General features: G+C 42.0%; 1 protein-coding gene and 1 long non-coding RNA gene across 3 annotated transcripts in view; both read left to right on the top strand.

Moving 5' to 3' along the window:
* LOC138363804 (uncharacterized) overlaps positions 1-1,373 on the top strand; it is a 2,490-nt gene extending 1,117 nt beyond the window's left edge. The window contains exon 3 of the long non-coding RNA XR_011228130.1: positions 1-1,373. This exon is cut by the window's left edge and continues 482 nt beyond it. This is a non-coding gene — a long non-coding RNA (uncharacterized lncRNA).
* Positions 1-16,613, top strand: part of LOC123758387 (uncharacterized) — an 85,847-nt gene that overhangs the window by 31,816 nt on the left and 37,418 nt on the right. The window lies entirely within an intron of this gene.

Raw genomic sequence — 16,613 nt, 5'->3', positions numbered from 1 at the left:
AACACCCGCTAGACTGGTAACTCTTGAAGATGTGGGTAATCTTATTGATAGCTGGGTGGCTTATATGATTACACGACTGGAAGATCTCCTTTCAGAAACAGAGGGGAGTGGTTTCATATTATATAATGTCGATTTCCTCAAAATCGTCATCTGTAATGCAAGTGTAAGGTCAGTTTTGGGGGATTATGTCCCTTATCCACCATTTCTAAGGGGACGGCATGAGGTCTTCAACCCAAACCCGGGTGGTAACAATAAAACATGTATTATTCAGTGCATTGCTGCTTTTCTGGCGTCACAACAAGGGTGGAAGTGGAGACGTATAGGGAGACTTGTAGAGTCTCACTCTAGGGTTAGGAAAATGGTCAAATACGACAATTTATCCTTCCCTCTGTCTTGGGAGGATATCTCTAAATTGGAGAATAGAAATAAACTATCCATTTTTTTGTATTCAATACACAAACATACAGATGGCGTCTATCACGTCTCTCTTTGTCGTCGTGGTAGCAGACAGTACTCGATCATAGTTCCTTTATTGTTATTGGGGGAATCTCATGTGACCTTGATAAGAGTTCGATAAGTTCCTTCGGAACTTTACTCGCAGCCACAAACGAAAGACAGTCTTCTGTAGAAACTGTCTCTCAGAATATCAAAATTCGTCTGAGCTAACAAATCACTCATCTTCCTGCGACATCACTCAGAAAATTATTTACCCTCAGCCTGGGGACACACTCCATTTTAAAAATACGGGGAAAGGTTATGCCCCTTCCCATGTGGGCTATTTTGATTTCGAGTGTGTCCTAAGCACTGAGGATTGTCTAGGTTCTGTTACAGCCATACATAGACCTATAGCATACAGCTATATAATTGTTGATAGGAACCACACTGTCGTTGATAAATTTACTTATTTTGGGGGGGACAGTGTTACTCATTTCATGCAGCGAGTTGCTACCAAATGGGAAATTATCAGATCTACCCTCCACCATTATGAAATAGACATGTCTCTTGAGGATATGATCCATTTTAGGAGACAGACTCACTGCCAGTTTTGTGAGCAGGTATTTACCCCCTCCAATTTCAAGGTTCAACATCATGATCACCTTAGGGAAAAGCTCAGTTATATTGGAGCTCTATGTAATTACTGCAACCTCCGCCACAAGAATGCTCTGGAGAGTTTAGTTCTAATTGCCCATAATATGTCTTATGACATGGGCTTAATTTTGAGGGAGTTTACCATGGATTCAAATATTAAGAGCAATATCCTCATGAGACAGGGGACGAAATATCTTAAGGTGGAAATAGGGAAGCTTAAATTTCTTGATTCACTGGCTTTTATTACAGGTAGTCTTTCATCCCTAGCAAAGACCCACATTGATTCAGCCAGCCCCTTAACATTCACTCACTCAATGATAGAGGGTTTGCCCAAAAAGAGTCACCACCTACTCTTAAAGGGTAAGCAGTTTTTCCCTTATGAATATACCACAAAAATCAGCTGCTTTAATGACACAACACTCCCTCCTATTGAAATGTTCTACAGCTCCCTAAACAAATCAGGTATAACTTTGGACGAATATAGACATTCTAAATTAGTATGGGAGGCTACAGGGTGTAGGACATTAAAAGACTACCTCCTCATTTATTTGAGGTGTGATGTAGGATTACTGGCTGACATTTTTACACACCACAGGGCAATTCTAAATGATATATATTCTTTAGAATTGACACACTATTGCAGCCTCCCAGGGTACTCCTACGACTGCTTCCTGAAAAGTAGTAGAATATCGTTGGAGTTAAGTGCAGATGTGACGTTGCACAATCTCTTATCACAAAACATACGAGGGGGTTTTACAACTGCAGTTAGGAGTTATGTCAGAGCTAACAACCGCTATGTCAACCCATCTTTTAACCCCCAGGAGGATAGGTCTTCATTCTTACTTTATCTCGACTTTAACAGCCTCTATGGGAGTTGTATGACTAGGAAATTGCCCCATGGGGGACTAAGGAGACTATCATCTGATGAGATGAACTCCTTCATTAGCGGGGGGAAGATAATGACAGAACAGCCTTTCTCTTCTAACAAAGGGTACTGGCTCTTAATTGACACCAAACTTTTAAGACCCGAAATAGCTAGACTAACAGACGATCTGCCCCTTTGTTTACACCATAGGGGAATAAGTATGGAGGATATCTCACCATTTAGTAGGGGACTTCTGGAATCAAATAACATCACACACCTCCCCCCAAAAAACATCAAACTGGTTGGAGATCATCTCCCCAAAAAACATTATTTCATATCTCTTCACCTTTTACAACTATTTATTGAGATAGGACTTGAAGTGGAAACAATACATGCAATTTACGAGTTCCACCAGTCAGATTTTATGGCAGAATTTGTTAACACCAACGTTAACAATAGAAATGCCTCCAGCAGTAATGATAGGAAAACACTCTTCAAATTACTGACGAACAGTGTTTTTGGTAAAACGCTACTGAATCCAACTCGTTATGCCATTGACACCAAACTAGTGACTTCAGCTAGGGTCTTTTTACGAGGTGAAGAATCCCCGCTTTAAACGAATGGTGCATTTAGGCGACAATAAATTATTGTCTGTCAGTTCCAGACCATTCATTAAAATTACTCATCCTAATTACATTGGGTTCCAGATTCTTGAGCTAGCAAAATACAGCTTGTACCATTTTTGGTACAGGGTACTTAAGAACCACTATTCAGATAGGGTACAACTGGTGTATAGTGATACAGACAGTTTCATTTTCACCTTACTAGCTGAAGATGTCTTTAATGAGATGGGGAAAGAACCCCTTAGTTTGTGGATGGATACGAGTAATTTTCCTGAAACTCACCCCTTGTATGATCCTTCTAAAAAGGGTGTTTTAGGGCTGTTAAAGTCAGAGGTGTCAGATAAACACATCCTTGAAGTTGTGGCACTCAAGCCCAAAATGTATAGTGTGCTTTTGCTTGACAATAAAAATTCCATCACCGCTAAGGGTATTCCCCGAGCTGTGCAAAGATCTTTAACACATAACCACTTTAAAGAGACCCTTCACAGTAATGGTGTAGTAAATACTTTTAATTACTCACAAATAAGAAACATAGGGGGGCAGATGGCAACCACATTCAATACTAAGAGGGGTTTAAGTGCATTTGATGATAAGCGCTTTTACCTAAATAAATACACTAGCCTAGCGTATGGTCACCCAGACATACCATCCGAGCCCCACCCCAACACCTGAGCCCAAGGAATGTCCACCGAGAGTGAAGGTGGTGACGTCATTGAACCACAAGGAGAGGAAGGACAACACCCCACCAGCGAGAGTGAACCCTATGACGTCAGCAGTCAGTCACCTGAGGGAGGCGCACTACATCCCATTCACTCTCTGGGAGATGATGAGTCATCATCTTCGTCCCAGGAGGAGGAGGAGGAGGAGGAGGGGGAGGAAGACCCCACAACGGACTTGTGGGCGAGAAGGAGAGGTCTTGTTAATAAATATTATGTGGGGGGAGATGACCTACAATACGACTATGTTTAACCCTATGTACTTTGATAATATAATCTATAAATCATCAGGATTATTTCTTTTTCTCCTTCTTTAAGTATAGAGGCTTAAAATATATCCAACTTAAAAACAACTAAGGGAGGCTGGTCCCTCTTACGGTACACTCAAGGTCATCAAGTATGAGGAGGGCTGGTGAGGGGGGACCGCCCCTACTGCGAGGATCCTGTTTTTACACCTGTCCCATAGGGGGAGGTGGGGGGGGGGTAACTACCGCTCACCTGAGTGTTTATTATACAAATATACTGTCATACTTTTCTGTATAAATGAACATGAGCATGAACATAGCGACACATAATAGATACCTATCTTCACTATTTTACGATTGTTGCTGCCCCACACCTTGGGCGACCTAATATGGGGTGGCTCTAAGTGGCACCCCGCCTCTGATTTTCTTATCTGATTACCCTTCATAGGCAGCTACTTTACTGTAAATGAACATGATCATAGTGGCACATAATAGATACCTATCTTCACTGTTTTTTCGACTGCTACCACTCACACCTTGGGTGACCTAATATGGAGTGGCACTATGTGGCTCCCCGCTTCTGATTTTCTTATCTGATCTACATACATAGGTGGGGCTATCTGTCACCAAAATATCTACTGACGCCTTTGTCGCTTGGGGGTCAGGTGTTTTTTTTCTGGATGAATGTTTGGGTGCAGAGTTGTCATAACACCTGCTTGGCCTTAAAGATTCCAGACAGTTGGCGAGCTGTTGCTCGTGGGCGTCCGGCTCCTGCTAGTTCACTGGTTGATGCTGCTGAATTGGGTTTAGAGTCCTTGCGTTGTGAAATCGCGAAGTGATACCCTTTGCAAAGCGTGCAGCATAGTTTGCCTTGCAGATTGAATAGTGGTAGTCTTTGGCGCAAATTCTGCACTTCTAGATGGAATGCTGACACTTGGTGGGGTGGGAGAACTCGTAGCACTGGAAGCACTGTTATCTCGTAGAAGCGTTCCTTCACGTGATAGGGTGGGATCTTGATACCCAAAAAAATTATTCCTTGTATAGTGGTAACGTTGTGCCGGCTACTGATGTGAAGGTTAGCTTCATGGTTGAACACCTGCCATCGACACCACCCCGGAAAATGCCTTAATGTTCTGGTTTTCCAATGACGAAGATATCACAAGTGCTTGTCTACGATCCAGTGGCTGGTCTCGCTGATAACTGTTCTTGCGGCAAAGAATTGACGTGGGTCACGAGGTGTCTTCGTGCATATCGGTGTAGTGTTTAGAGTCCTCCTCGCTCTCGAAGTAGAGTACCGTTATGATCTTTGACCTCTGGGTATGGTTCTTCTGCTTTTGCAGTTGTAAAATATATAAATGCGGCTTTACCAACTAAAATTGTCTAGGGATAAAAAAGTCGACCGCTTAATATGCAAAGCAATATACTTTAAGGGTAACAAAGGAACATACAAACAAATGAAATACAGGTAACACAGAATCATCAGAATTACTCGGATACATGAGGTAACTAAAGTCTGAGCACGTGTTACTTGATTAAATCTTATATGGATAGATGGTTATGAAAATAATGGTCTAACCAGAGAATTAGCTATGTTAATTGAGCAAAAACAGGCTCCAAAGACTTGTCTACAGATCTTCTTCTCCAGTCAGCTTCAGTCACGTGACTAACTTGGCTAGACGCCTTCCTCGGAGGCTTCTACACATTACCAACCAAGTGTAACGTACGATTATGTTTGTTGTTGGGTAGATTAGATAGTCTAGTGGCTTTTCATATTTATTTAGTGGTCTTGGATACAGCACTGTCATAGACAGAGCTTGGAGCAGAGCTGAGTGAGGCACGAGTCGTGGAGCTCTGGGAGTGTGTGACGGCTCGATTGGGAATAGTGTCTAAACTCAATGGGGAGCGAGTGTTGTAGCTCGATTCGGTCGTATTCGGCTGCCTGCTCAGTGTCGAAGCTGGAGGTCTTGGGGTTGATTAGAACTGTACACGCAGTGCTACATTCTTGAGGTTGAAGGCGTGTTAAATTCGAAGTCTGAACTGAAATCTGAATCACTGGAAATTGTACTGTTGCTTACTAACTGCTTATATTATTGGACTACTCCTCGGCTTCCTCCAATACGATGGAAACAATGTTACCTGTAATTAGGGAAATGATTTGAGTAGTCATAATTAGAGTTAATGAGGTTAGTCATTCAGGTAATGAGATTGGAGCGAGTATAATATTTACTCGCTACATAAGGAACACATGAAATATCTAGATACTCTGCTGTCTGAGAGTAATACTTATGAACATATTTGTAAATACACTAATATGCGTTTAACACTAAGGTGTAATTAAAAGAAATGTACATAAACTGATTATAGTGAATCAGTAATGCTGTGTTGGGTACACTACATACATTATTGGAACAGCATATATGGTCACCCCCCCCCCCACATGAGACTCCACTGAACCCCCCCCACCCCCCCACACACACACACACAGGAATAAACATGCAATAACATTAACAAATATATTGTACAAGCACACTACAGCATACTACATTTAACTTGTATATTAGAGAACAAATGGGCAATATTAATCTCCCAGTAAATGAGGAAACAATATATGAACATAAATGCTTCCGTTAAAAGGTACAAAATTCTCGGGCAGTATCGATGGGTGTAGCTCCGATGTTTTGGGGGATCTTTATGAGGTCGATCTTTTAACACAATGTCGTCGACGGGGTTAGTCTTGACTTTGAAGCGTTTATAGCGCATTGAAATTGAATTGAAATTGAAATAAGTTTGAGGTAAAATACACACAAAGGGATGAGGTAACTTAAGCTATTCTCACCCCATTCAGTGTTCATCTATATAAATAAAAATGGAAATGTTCGTTTGTTCAAAATCGCTAATCTCCGAAAGTTCTTCACTGATTGCTTTGAAATTTTCACACAACGTTCTATTCACATCCGAGAAGGCTTTTATATACAAACTATATATCAGCCCGTCCTCCAAACAAAGATCCAAAAGTGATTCCATGCACCCGCCAAACCCCCTGTTTATGAATGAAAAGCGGTTTACACACTACTCACACAACCCGTCCTCGACTCAAGTCCATTACATTCAGCGGTCGACCCCACAGACGCATTCATATATTTTAACATGCTGTTCACTCAAAACGGGAATTTTCTCAAGTATAAATTAATATTATAATATATTAGCATATTGTGTACATATAGGCATAGGATAGGTTAGGTTAGGTGTTTAAGTTCTGTTGGCGATTATTTGTATTTGTAGTACGTGGGTGAAGCATTTATAGCGTTGTGATTCGAACAAAACTCGTCAGTGAAGCACTTGTTCCGGATATGTTCGAATGTCAGCAGTTGAGTCGTGTGTAAACCGCTTTTCATTCATAAACAGGGGGTTTGGCGGGTGCATGGAATCACTTTTGGATCTTTGTTTGGAGGACGGGCTGACTCACAACTGCTGACGTTCGAACATATCTGGAACAAGTGCTTCACTGACGAATTTTGTTCGAATCACAACGCTATAAATGCTTCACCCACGTACTACAAATAAAAATAATCGCCAACAGAACCTAAACACCTAACCTAACCTATCCTATGCCTATATATACACAATATGCTAATATATTATAATATTAATTTATACTTGAGAAAATTCCCGTTATGAATAAACAGCATGTTAAAATTTATGAATGCGTCTGTGGGGTCGACCGCTGAATGTAATGGACTTGAGTCGAGGACGGGTTGTATATATAGATGTCACGTCTGTGATGGGAAAACATGCTTTTTTTTTAAAGACTGTGTTTTTCATGTGAAGGAAGTCTTCGGAACCTCTTTACGGATTGCTTTGAAATTTTGACACAACGTTGCGTTCGAAAAGGCGTGTTTTTTTTTTTATACCTACTACATACATGCCTCATCTGTGACGGGAAAAAACATGTTTTTTTTTTTTTTTTAACGGTGCCATCTGTTGGACGTAAGAGCAACACACACTGTAATCTCCGAAAGTTCTTCATCGACTGTCTTGAAATTTTGACTGTTATGACCACGCATACATCAGTATGATTATACTGAGATTGGTGTATGAGTGTACTCAAACGATAGTGATATCTTGGGTGATAGCCTCGTATCACGAATATTGTGTATGATGTAATCTCGTGTTACCATATATTAATCTTATTTAATGTATTGTCAATGTGTGACATAAATTTCCCAGTCTATATTAATTCTGTATTAGAGATGTATGCCATGTAATTGTGGATATATATATATTAGATGTCTAGTTATGCAGTAGAATGATGTCATAGATTTGAAAAAAACATCCTTGTATGTTTATTGTAAGTAATGCTACATCCTGCAATATAGGTAACATTATGTGGACCATGTTGGTGCATACATTTAGTTTCTATGTATTCATCACATGTATACTGAGAAGATTCCATATGAGTGTTGTACCTTGCATTACTCATTTGTCCTGACATTATATGAAATTATGGCACTGTGAATTGTTTTCCACTTAGACAATCTTATGATACACACGTTGTATCATAAATAATATATTTAATATATTTATTATCTTTGAATGCATATGTATGACCGTTGGTTATGTCGTTGAAGCCTCCCCCCCCCCCAACCCCTCTCCCCAAGTGCAGTACCGGCTCTGCCAGTGTTCCCATCTCGTATCCATGCGAATTCTTTGTACTTTTGTATTTCATGATAAATTCTTTAATGTATCGAATTACTATTATATACCATTATGTAAGGTTGTGCCTTATACTCCTAATTCGCTATACAACAACTTAAAAGTTCCTGAATGAGTTTATATTGTAAATGAGTTGGCGAGATTTGAAAGTTAAAGGTCCGTTGACTTATTGGAGTTGGTAAGTGTCGCCTCTCGGCAAAAGTGCCTAAAGACATCACTGTTCTTTGATCTTTTCAGGCGAGCTGACGTGTTAGGTTTCTGTCCGTGGTTTGTGACCTTATATTGGTTATTGTGCCCGCTAGATGTTATTCATGTAACTATGTACTTATATACAGTATTTATTTATATATATATAATATGCCCATGCACTCGGCCCCAGGTCCAGACTCGTGGAATTTAATATTTATAAAGAAATGCAAAGTGCCGGTAGCACAGGCACTCAGCATAGTGTGGAGGAAGAGCTTGGACACGGGGGAGATACCAGATGCACTTAAAGTAGCAGACATAGCCCCTCTTCACAAGGGAGGGAGCAAAGCATTGGCAAAGAATTATAGACCAGTTGCACTAACATCGCACATCATAAAAGTATTTGAGAGAGTGATTAGGAGTCGGGTCACCAATTTCATGGAGACCAATGACCTTCCCAACCCAGGCCAACATGGTTGATACCTGGTTGATGGGGTTCTGGGAGTTCTTCTACTCCCCGAGCCCGGCCCGAGGCCAGGCTTGACTTGTGAGAGTTTGGTCCACCAGGCTGTTGCTTGGAGCGGCCCGCAGGCCCACATACCCACCACAGCCCTGTTGGTCCGGGACTCCTTGGAGGAATAAATCTAGTTTCCTCTTGAAGATGTCCACGGTTGTTCCGGCAATATTTCTTATGCTTGCTGGGAGGGTGTTTAACAACCGTAGGCCTCTGATGTTTATACAGTGTTCTCTGATAGTGCCTATGGCACCTCTGCTCTTCACTGGTTCTATTCTACATTTTCTTCCATATCGTTCACTCCAGTACGTTGTTATTTTTCTGTGTAGATTTGGTACTTGGCCCTCCAGTATCTTCCAGGTGTATATTATTTGATATATCTCTCGTCTTCTTTCTAGTGAGTACATTTGGAGGGCTTTGAGACGATCCCAATAATTTAGGTGCTTTATTGCGTCTATGCGTGCCGTATATGTTCTCTGTATTCCCTCTATTTCAGCAATCTCTCCTGCTCTGAAGGGGGAAGCGAGTACTGAGCAGTACTCAAGACGGGACAACACAAGTGCCTTGAAGAGTACAACCATTGTGATGGGATCCCTGGGATCCCTGAGGCATTAGAAGAAAAACAGAATGCTGATGTGATATACACGGACTTTGCAAAGGCTTTAGATAAATGTGACCATGGCGTGATAGCACACAAAATGAAGTCAATGGGAATAACCGGTAAAGTAGGACGTTGGATACTCGGTTTTCTGTCAAACAGGACTCGGCGAGTAACGGTCAACCATATAAAATCTAGTCCAAGTGCAGTTAAAAGCTCTGTACCTCAGGGTACAGTCCTTGCACTGCTGCTTTTCCTTATTCTCATATCGGATATAGACAAAAATACAAGTCTTCGAAGTCTTCAACTTCGTATCATCCTTTGCAGATGACACAAAAATCAGTATGAAAATTACCTCGGCTGAAGACATTGAAAAACTTCAAGCTGATATTAATAAAGTTTTCGACTGGGCATCAGAAAATAACATTATGTTTAACAGTGATAAATTCCAGGTACTCGGGTACGGTAAAAATGAGGACCTTAAACATAATAGAGTACAAAACACGATCAAATGTACCCATAGTAGGAAAACAGCATGTAAAGGATTTGGGAATAATAATGTCTGACGACCTAACGTTTAAGGAGCATAACCAAGCAAATATTGCGACAGCCAGAAAAATGATGGGATGGATTACGAGAACTTTCAAATCCAGGGATCTCATCACAATGGTTGTACTCTTCAAGGCACTTGTGTTGTCCCGTCTTGAGTACTGCTCAGTACTCGCTTCCCCCTTCAGAGCAGGAGAGATTGCTGAAATAGAGGGAATACAGAGAACACATATGGCACGCATAGACGCAATAAAGCACCTAAATTATTGGGATCGTCTCAAAGCTCTCCAAATGTACTCGCTAAAGAGAAGACGAGAGAGATATCAAATAATATACACATGGAAGATACTGGAGAGCCAAGTACCAAATCTACACAGTAAAATAACAACGTACTGGAGTGAACGATATGGAAGAAAATGCAGAATAGAACCAGTGAAGAGCAGAGGTGCCATAGGCACAATCAGAGAACACTGTATAAACATCAGAGGCCCACGGTTGTTAAACACCCTCCCAGCGAGCATAAGAAATATTGCCGGAACAACCGTGGACATCTTCAAGAGGAAACTAGATTTATTCCTCCAAGGAGTGCCGGACCAACAGGGCTGTGGTGGGTATGTGGGCCTGCGGGCCGCTCCAAGCAACAGCCTAGTGGACCAAACTCTCACAAGTCAAGCCTGGCCTCGGACTGGGCTTGGAGTAGAACAACTCCCAGAACCCCATCAACCAGGTATATGGATCATTTTCTACTGTTGTCCATTATGTATACCAGATGGTAGGTGATTTTTACGTGTCTTAGTGAGGTGATATATTTTGAGGAACTTGTGAAATGCCAAGGTGCTGTATGTGATATTATTCTTCTTACCTCGTGTGTTATTGGTTGACACCCCACCATCCTTGTTGGTATTAGCAGCATATAGGCACTAGTGGTCCACTGCGCTTGGCAAAGTTCCTGGTGTCGGCTAGTGTTGTTTGATGCAGTTTGCAGACCTATTTGATGTATCATGCCCAGTTGTTAAGTTGGATATAGTATTAGTGTTATATTAGTAGTGTTGTAGTATTAATGTTGTGGAAGGTTCTTAATGCCAGTAAACTGGAATATTTGTTGCTAGCTTTTTTACTCCCCTAGAACCTTGCGTGGTATGTGGCCAGGCTGTGTTCCAGTGATGCTGAAGGTTACTACCTTAAAATATGTATATGGAGGTTATATCTCTGCGACCATGACACACAACGTTCCATTTCATTATATGCGTGTCTTTATATACCTACTATATAGATGCCACATCTGTGACGGGTAAAAACACGCTTTAAAAAAAATCTGTTGCATGTAAGAGCAACATTCGCAATACTTAATGTTACAATTCCATTTCAATGTTTCCGATTGCATTGAAACTTGAAAACGTCCATAGAGCTGGCAAGCAGGGGATGGAAGAACGGGGCGAGGCTCGGAAATCTTGAGCAAGGATCCGGGGATGAGGTGAAGAGGGGAGATGAAAGATCGTTGGCCCAACCACCGCGGATTTGAACTTGATCAGATGGAAGTTGAATAGAGTAGGGTGTTATTTGCAGTACACACACAGGCCGGGAACGCAAGCAGCTGGCAGTGGAGGTTTGATGTCAGATGTTGATGTTAAGTCAGTTCGTTAGTAGTGTTCTTCCTTGTTGATTTCACCAAACTTTGATCGTTGGTCTTCTTTTTGGGCTTGTCGGTCTTGGTGGTCACGTTTCATGTTGATGCTTGGAGGTGATCTTTCCTTGGGGGTGATGGTGTTCCAACAGACACGTCTTCATTTGATTCATCAGATGAGTGAAGAGCAGGGGTGTTGACACGCTGGGGTTGAGTTCTTGGAGGTTGAGTAGCAGTGGTAGGTACTGCAGCAGAAGGGGCTGCATAGTAGGTACCCTCTATAGTCACACCAAGGGTCGATTGCAGCGGAATTCGTCACAGAGACGGGTGAAGGGACAGCAGCAGCTGGAGAAACGTGTGTAGCAGGAGCCGACAGTATGTCTGAAAGCGTGGTCGCGTTCAGTGATGTCATGGCTAGTAACTGGAACTGTTGCAGAAGTGGGGGTCACAGGAGGCAGTCTTGTGAGCTGTGGGTACCCGAACAGGATCTGAAGTCTGCATTGCAGTGGCGGAATCGTCGTCGTCGGATGTAGAGTCGGCATCCTCTACAGGGTCAGTTGTTGTTGAACCTGGAGCGTTGAAGACTTCTTCAGGAATAATGAAGGTAGGGAGACCATTCGCCTTGTAAAGAATTTTCAAAAGCTTTACAAATTCTCGGGTTATTTCCAGCAGTCATTCTGGCTGTTGATATCAAAGCTTTTACTGTGCTCTGCCCAATCAGCTTTGTCTTTGGTTGGGCGGGTTGAGATGGAGGCGGCGGTGTCTGGCGCGATGAGTGGCTGGGTGACTGGGAACTAGGTCCCCATTGGCTAGTAGAGACAATACCAGGATGGTGTGCAGTGGCGATAGTTCCTCCTCCCTGAAGCTACGGGAAGGTGGCTGCTTGGATGTTGAATGTAGAGGCTGAGGTGGTAGTTGTAGATTTGGAGCTGGTGCCTGTGGTGTTTGTGTGTTACTGAGGAAGTCTTGGTTGTAGGGTTGATGTAAAGTCATGACTTGGTTACTGACTTTAATACTTAATATGATTACATGACTAGTAGCTACCAAGCTTGGCGGGCGTCCTGTATGCTCTATTGTTTACCTTCCTCTCTCTCTCTCTCTCTCTCTGGCGTCTCAGCCGCCGCACATAGAAAACGGATGGTACCATTTTCTGTGAACATGACATCCCTCCTTTTCTTTAAAAAGAATGAATACAGGATGTCTACCATGCTTGTAGCACAAAGCAAAGTTATTGACACAAAGTAAGTTATTAACATATCAAGAGATACTGCATACATTTAACATTAATTAAGCACACAAAGAATTTAAACAACTTAATCTTTTCCACAAAGGATTTCAATGTTAAAAATACATATGCAATGTTAAACAAACATGAAAGAAACTGTAATACAAAGTTACAAAATATTGAATGAGATATCTGCATTATTCAAACAATATTAAATTTAGTTTAGCATAATAAGTAAATACTTTTCATTACATAGGAACACAATTAATCATCAAATCGTGTAGGGCGTTTAACATGACGTTTAGGACGAGAGTCCTTAAATGCAATAACATCCCTTGATGAATTGTTTGTCGGGTTATAACTATTTTTTTCTTTTTCTTTTGCACGACTTTGCACTTCATCATTTTCTACACTAGTTGGAATCACTTTGAAATAAGCCATATTACGTGTTATACTATGATCTCTATTACTAGCTGTTACCATAGTTCCTTTTACACTAATCACTTTATATGGTTTTGTATCATACGGCATATCTAACTTTCCCTCTTTTTTCTTTTTAACGAGAACAGTGTCACCAACCTTTATGAACTGTTCCTTTGCACGTTGATCATGAGCAATTTTCATTTTGCCCTTGGCTATTGCATCCTTCTGAGCGAGACGTTTATCCGTTACCTCGGCTGGCATGACGGGTAGTGAGATTCTCATAGGACGTCCAAATAAAAGTTCACCAGGTGATTTGCCCAGTGTTCCATGCGGTGTTGCACGGTAGTTCCTGACAAAAGCATACATAGCTTGTTTCCAGGATCGTCCTTCGGCATGAGCACAGCGTACCGCTTTCATGAGAGGTTGCATGAATCTCTCAACTTCTCCATTTGCTTGAGGATGTAGTGGCATCACACGGCGGTGTTTGAATCCAATATGCTCAGAAAAGTTGACAAAGTCTTGTCCATTGAATGGCGGTCCATTGTCCGTCTTGACAACTTCAGGAATGCCAAAATTTGAAAAGATCTTGTCAAGTTTCGGGATGACGGCCTTTGCAGATGTGGAATTGATGATTTCTACTTCTGGATAACGTGAGTGATCATCAATGACTACCATCAAGTACTCTCCAGTTGGTAGTGGTCCGCAGAAGTCCATCGATACTTCCGTCCATGGTGCAGCAGGTAGTGGTGAAGGTTGTAGAGGTGTTGGTCTTGAAGTATCCACTGCAGCTTGGCAAGGGACACAGGCATCATGCATATCCTTTGCTTGACGATCAATGCCAGGAAACCACACCTTTTCTCTTAGCAGCTGTTTCGTCCTAACAAGACCTTGGTGTCCTTGATGTGCAAGCTTCAGAGCACGTTGCTGGAGAACAGCTGGAATCACGATACGAGTACCTCGCAGCACAGTGTCGCGTTGTTGCGTAACACTTAATTCTGTCTGGATGCGTTCAAGTGCTTTGAATGCATCTTGGTCAACTCCTGAGGGTGGGATGCGTGGAAACTTTTTCTTAGTCAATGCATCCACTGTTGCTTGCAGAGTTGGGTCCTCTAGGGTTGCAGTACGGATTTCATCAAGAGTAAGAGCCTTAGGGACTGCATCACAGGTTACAGAGTGTACATATTCCTCGGCAACTTGCTGATGCTTGATGGTGAAACTGTTGGCAGGATGTCGACTGATGTAATCAGCGGGATTGCCTGCACCCGGCTTGTATTTCACCGTAAAGTTGTATGGTTGCAGACGAAGAGCCCATCTCTCAATTCGAGCTGGTGGTTTGGACTTTGGATTATTGAAGATGGTCTCCAACGGTTTGTGGTCAGTGACTATCGTGGTGAAGGGTGCACCAAGCAGATACACATTGAAGTGTTCACAGCCCCATACAAGAGCAAGAGCTTCCTTCTCTGTCTGACTGTATCGTTGCTCAACATCTGTGAGAGAACGGCTGGCGTAGGCAATTACTACTCTGGAATCTGGTTGACCAGGTTTGTGTTGGGCTAAAACAGCACCTAATCCAACAGGACTAGCATCCACCGTTAACTCAGTGTCCATTGATGGATCAAAGTATGCAGCAGTCGCATTCTCTACTAGTGCATCTTTCACGGCATCAAATGCATTTTGCTCGATATCGCTCCAGTACCATGATGCATTTTTCTTCAGGAGCTCACGTAGAGGCTTTGTAATGGTAGCAAAATCTGGAATGAAGCGAGAACAGTAGTGTGCCATTCCCAGAAAACTATGTACTTCAGTGGACGTTGAAGGAGGTGCAGCATTCTTGATATCTGCAACTTTCTTAGGATCTGGAGACGGACCTTTGTCACTAAGTACATGTCCAAAGAATTCAATTTTATGTTGATTGAACTCACACTTTGCTCGGCTTAGCGTCAAATTCTTTTCTCGTAAGCGTTGCAATGTTGCACGAAGAGCTTTGTCGTGTTCAGCTTGGGTACGGCCATAAACAATGATGTCATCAGACATGTTGTCAGCATTAGGTATATCTTGTAATACCTGGCTGATGGTGTGCTGGAATACCTCGGCAGCACTGTTAATACCAAAACTCAGGCGCTTGTACCTATACAGACCTCGATGTGTCGTAAACGTTGTGATGAAGCGACTCTCATCATCAAGTTCAAGCTGATGATAGCCCTTGTTTAAATCTAACTTGCTGAATACGGTTGCACCATTCAAGCGGTAGATCATATCATCTACAGTGGGTGTAGGATGGCGTTCACGCATTATTGCCTTGTTGGGAACACGCATGTCCACACAAATGCGTATCTCATCTGGATTCTTCGGCTTTGGTGGAGTGACAATTGGGCTTACCCATGGTGTTGGGCCTATTACTGGTTCAATGATATCTAGTTCTATCAGCCTATCCAGTTCAGCATCGACTTTCTTGCGAGTATGGAATGGTTGTCGGCGATGTGGTTGGGCAACTGGAATTACATCTGGGTTGATATGCAGATGTACTTTGCTATCAGTATAACAACCTATGGATTTAAATCGATCAGAAAATTCAGCAACAATACCATCAACATTGTTTGCAGATTCCACTGCTACAGCATTAGAAAGCTGAAGTAGCCCCAGTTTGGTTGAAGTCTTGTAACTGAGTAAAGACTCCTTTGCATTCCTAACAACATGGAATGTAGTAATGAGCATTGCATTCTTTGACTTAATCTCTGCAGTGAAAGTTCCAATCACTGGCAAGGCTAACTTCGAAGCATAGGCAGTGGCTTTACCATTGTATTTTTCTAGCTTTGGGAACTGTTTTCTAAATTTTTCATAGTGGCACTCAGCAATGGTGTCAATGTTTGATCCAGTGTCAATGAGAACTTTGAGACAAATACCAGCAATATATACACGTGTCTCTGGGTTGTTTGGAAGATCATTCCATTCTGTGATTGCTTGTACTCCATAAGTATAATCACATTCACTGTCATCTGAGACTGGTTGTAATGAAATGTTGTCTTGTACATTATTAACATTCTGGATATGAGGTGCAATATTGTGTTTACCACCTCGACCCCTATGACCTGATCCTCGTACAGTGCTTTTATTCACTAACTGTAGTTTCTTTAGTGCGGAACGACACATAGCACCAAAATGACCTAGTTTTCCACACTCATAGCACTTCTTACCTTGAGCAGGACAAACATTATCTTGGTGTGGGTAGTCTCCTCCACAATT

Source organism: Procambarus clarkii, chromosome 11 (assembly GCF_040958095.1).
Source record: "Procambarus clarkii isolate CNS0578487 chromosome 11, FALCON_Pclarkii_2.0, whole genome shotgun sequence".
Classification (NCBI taxonomy): domain Eukaryota; kingdom Metazoa; phylum Arthropoda; class Malacostraca; order Decapoda; family Cambaridae; genus Procambarus; species Procambarus clarkii.
Note: the sequence above shows the minus strand (reverse complement) of the source record. Positions and strands in the feature narration are given on the sequence as shown.